Source organism: Anarrhichthys ocellatus, unplaced genomic scaffold (genome assembly GCF_004355925.1).
Source record: "Anarrhichthys ocellatus isolate YVR2014 unplaced genomic scaffold, GSC_Weel_1.0 scaffold4116, whole genome shotgun sequence".
Taxonomy (NCBI): Eukaryota; Metazoa; Chordata; class Actinopteri; order Perciformes; family Anarhichadidae; genus Anarrhichthys; species Anarrhichthys ocellatus.
This window is the reverse complement of record NW_022284090.1, coordinates 1-4,800: the sequence shown is the minus strand read 5'-3', so window position 1 is coordinate 4,800 and position 4,800 is coordinate 1. Positions and strand designations below refer to the sequence as shown.

The window sequence follows — 4,800 nt, the reverse complement described above, 5'->3', positions numbered from 1 at the left end:
CAATCACATGACTGATGAACAATGAGGGGGCGTGTCGGCCGTTAAAACACTTCCTGGAAGTCTGTTCTCGTGGGTCCTCGCTCATGGCTCCTCAGAGATCCCTCCTCCCTCCTCGATCCTCGCTCCTCAGAGCTAAATAAGAGATTTGGGACGGCCGTCAATATGGAAGAGCAGAACAACTTCCTGTTCGAGCGAGGATCGAGGAGCGAGGAAATGACAATTAAGAGACTTGAGATGTACCCAAAGGAATGCCGAAGTCTCTGCTTCGCTACGTTATACGTTGATCGTTATACGACAGGGCAGCCTGACGTAAAGGCTAAATGAAGCAGCCACTAAACTTATATCTTCAAGGGGCAGACAGGACTACGGGAGCTGAGGAGGGACAGAAGAGCAGAGACGCCGCTTCCGCAGGAAGCATTAACAAAATAAAACGCTCAATAAAAATAACTCATTAAGATAAAACTCACACATAACTCAACAGAATCAAAAATAAGAAATAATAAAGTACATTTTAACTCTGCTACACTTACTTAGCATTTATAAGCAGTATAACATGTAATAACTGGTTAATAATGCTCTATATCGTAGCTTTAATAACATTTTAAAGTGTTTATTAATGTCTATAAAAATAAAATGTGACTTCATGGAAGACGTAATAATTGATATATTTTCATTTATTATGTGTTTATAGAGCAGCCTCCACTAATCAGTTATAGTTCATATAAATAAACACTTATGTCTGCTTACAGCCTCGTTATAGTTTGTTATAAACTATTTAAATATTTGATAAATAGAGTTAACTAGATAAATAGGTATAACTTTATAAGGGGCGACCGTGACTCACTTCCTTAAGAGGGTTGTCTGGTAACCGCAGGGTCAAGGGTTCGATCTTCGACTGGGACGTGTCACGTGTGTCCCTGAGACACGTGTTGTAGTGTCCCTGAGCAAGACACTGAACCCCCTGTCATTGGCAGCCCACTGCTCCCTATATACAGGAATGGGTCAAATTTCTATAACGTTTTGATTGTGAAGACTTTTTATTTCATACAAACTGTAAAATACAAAGAGAACATGCGACACTAACAAAGTCATCATTCTGTTGAATATTTGTATTTGTGTCGTTCTGCAGCAACAGGCCTCCATAGAAACAAGTCAATGGAACCAGTAAAGTAAATGTGTAGGAACTATACGGTTTCATCTTCAGCAACATTTAATAAAATCAATATTTGTTTCTTAAAGTAACTAAATGCAGTCGAGTTGAAGTATAGAGTACATAACAAGAACTTTTTAAAGGGTCAATCATTGATTCATTGATTGATCTCTGAAATATGAAACTGTGTTTTTATTTAAATCCCAAATATTTTGATAAAATAAAGCATCAAATTCTCACATTTGAGAAGTTTGTCATCAGAGAATATTCAACATTTTTCTTTTTAAAAAATCCCTAAAAGCAGATCTCAGATCTCTCGATCGACTAATCGATTACTTGAGTATTTAAGTACTCATGATGAGTACACGTATCCTGACGTCCTGTCTCTCTGTGTGTCCGTCCCTCAGACATCGACCCGGTGGAGTGTCCTGACTCGGTGCAGCGGTTCCAGGACGGGCTCCACGAGGCGCTGCAGGAGTACGAGTCGTCCCGCAGAGAGACGCACCGGGCGGGTCGGCTGCTGATGAGCCTCCCGCTGCTCAGACAGACGGCCGGCCGAGCCGTGCAGACCTTCATCCGGCTGCACCGCCGCCGAAGAGTCCCGCTCCACAAGCTGCTGCTGGAGATGCTCGACGCCAAGTCCTGAATGTCATCTTCATCTTCATCTCCATCTTCATCTTCATCTCCATCACCATCTTCATCATCATTATCTTTGTCTAAACCTGCTCAGATTTTTATAAAGTTTAGATTTTCAATCTATTTTTGTAAAATGAAAACTTTAATTCGGGGCCAAGCAACCGAAACAATGTCGGGCCGCAAAGTCCCTATTGAAATTCAAATGCACATTGTACATCGGGTGCATATTTGGGGGACTTTCCATACTCGAAAACTCACCAGATTTTGCACACTTGTCAGGGCTGGGGAAAATAGCCATCTGACATAGGTTGCATATTTGTGTGTAAAAAAATGGCTCTCTAGCGCCCCCTAGAAGCTCGACCGGTGACGCCCCTCGGCCAGTATGTCCGATTTACTTGAAATTCGACACACATGTCCGACTCCGCTAGCTCTACAAAAAAGCCTCTCAGACCCCTAAACTCCACCCACTTAGATTTTCCGCCAATTTGAATTTTGTGAAAAACACATCTTTGCAAACTTCTCCTACATGCTGGGTCCGATTGCTACTAAATTTGCTGTGGATCATTACTGGATCTACATCATCAAAAGTTATCAAAAGCTTTTTGATATATCTTTGCGTTTACAAGATATGGACCAATAAACATCTTAGGGGCGTGGTTTATATATCAATACTTATAACTTCTCAACCGTTTGTCCTAAAATCACCAAATTTGCAGCATATGTGCACATCGCTTCCTGTAACATACCCTGGGATTTTAATTTCATTCAACCACTCGGGGGTGCTACAGTAAACCCGCAATGTTGTGCTTTTTTGTCACTTTTCGCAGTTTTTCGTACTTTAACAAACTCCTCCTACAGAATTAATAGGATCAACTTCAAATTTGGTCCAAATGCTCTTCAGACCTTTGTGAATTTATCAAATTCGTGAGTTTTCATGGAAGAACCTTGACGTGGCATGGCGGCAATTTTGCCTCATTCGGCATGAACAATAAAGTTACATTATTCAATCTGCACAAAACTTCTTTTGCATGATGCTACTTCAAGCCTGAACATACCTCAATGCCAACATTTTCAATAACTCATAGCGCCACCTGCTGGCTAAAGGAAATGTCACATTTTATACTTTTATTTATTCCTCCTAGCCAGGTGACCTGATGAGTCTCACATTTGGTAAGGATAGCCTTAAGACATTGATGATGCATCATCATGAATATTGTGACTTTTTGTTGAACGCTGTTGCCGTGGTTACGCACCATTCGCCATGAAAAAGTAGGCTGATGGTTTAGTGACTTCAGATGCTCAAAAACTCATGGAACTTTGTACATGTGTCAAATGTCATGGGAAGACATATTTTATATGGCTTTTTGGCTTGGCCATTCGAAATTGCCTCCATTGCGCCCTCTACAATATTTCAAAAGACCAGCCCCAGTGGTACGTTTCAGGTACAATAATGAAACTTGGTAAGCACATGTAACTCGTGAAGACTTAAATAAAAGTATCTTGGGACCATGCTCTAAACAGTACCAGAAGTCGGCCATTTTGATTTTCGTCATTTTTCCATAGATTTTGGCCTATTTCTAGTCACTATACTTTAATGAACTCCTCCTAGGGACTTCATTAGATCCACTTCAAATGTGGTCAGTTCAATCTCAAGACCGTTGTGATTACAAGTTATCAAAAGCTTTACGTTTGACGGAATGGCCTAGCCTTAGCGGGCTACTTTACGTGATTCCCCATTAAACAAGCTGATGTAACTCAGCTGAACTCGTTCCAAACGGTCCCAAAGTTCCCATGCTAATTTTCACTAGTACTCACAGCGCCACCTGCAGGCAAAAGGAAATCTGCATTTTCTGACAAACAGATTCCGATTTGCATGACTTTTACAAAGTGTGGTTTACACTTGATATAGAGGACTATTTGCACTATCTGCAAAGCATCATTTCCAGCATCGGGCAGTCCACGCGGGAAAAAAACGTCAGACTCGCGGGAGCGTTGTCCGGAGTCCCGCTGGCACCCCCGACATGCGGGAGGATGCAAGGGCCCATTCATCGCTGCTCGCAGCTTCAATTTTTTTTGACATTTTAATGTTCAGGACTTTTATTTTGTTGTTGAAAGATGTTTTAATGTTCAGGGCTTTTATTTTGTTGTTCAAACATGTTTTAATATTCAGGACTTTTATTTTGTTGTTGAAAGATGTTTTAATGTTCAGGGCTTTTATTTTGTTGTTCAAAGATGTTTTAATGTTCAGGACTTTTATTTTGTTGTTCGTTATTTTGCTGACAAATGATTTTGTAGATTTAATGCTTTTGGAATAAAACATGATTAAAAAAGTTGTTTTGTTTTATTGAATCATCACTTTAATGTTGTAGCTCATTTTAATTTAAGTTTATATTATTCCCCACTGGGGATCAATATAGCCTGATTTAGTATCATAATGTATTCAAATATGAATTAAACTCAGTTACAAAGTAACTAATACAAATAAATATATATAAACATATATTACATAAATAAATACATACATATAAATAAATGTAGTAAACTAAAAAGTAGTCTCCAGCAGTGGCGGCTGGTCAATAGAGGGCGCTAGGGGGCCGCCCCCCCCTTGAGCCACAACAAATAAAATAAATAATAATAATAATAAACTATACAAATTGTCAATATTTGTGTTTTTGAAATATGGAATCACCCAGTAATATGTGTAAAATATGATATATAAATATATGCTTTTCCTGCACGTCCTCTCCGCGTGCACGTCTCAGCAGCTCTGGGGCGCTGGAGAAACTGCCCAGAAGAGGCGGGACTATGAAGCAGTTTAGCCAATTGCTGGTTAAAGCTATAAATGAGTGACATACAATTTAGCCAATCAGCGTCCTCAAACAGATTCAGCTGCGCGTTCCCGTCCGGACGAGTCTCTACAGGCGAGCGCGAACGCCAGCGCGAGCACTGCTCCTCCAAGGGTACATCCCAAGTCTCTTAATGTCATCCCCGTTTCCCTCACTTGGGTCCTTTCC

At 40.4% G+C, this 4,800-nt stretch overlaps 1 pseudogene; it reads left to right on the top strand.

Annotated features, from left to right (window-relative positions):
• The first annotated feature begins 1,553 nt into the window (after positions 1-1,553).
• Positions 1,554-1,865, top strand: LOC116379328 (steroid hormone receptor ERR2 pseudogene; annotated as a pseudogene).
• Positions 1,866-4,800: the final 2,935 nt, after the last annotated feature.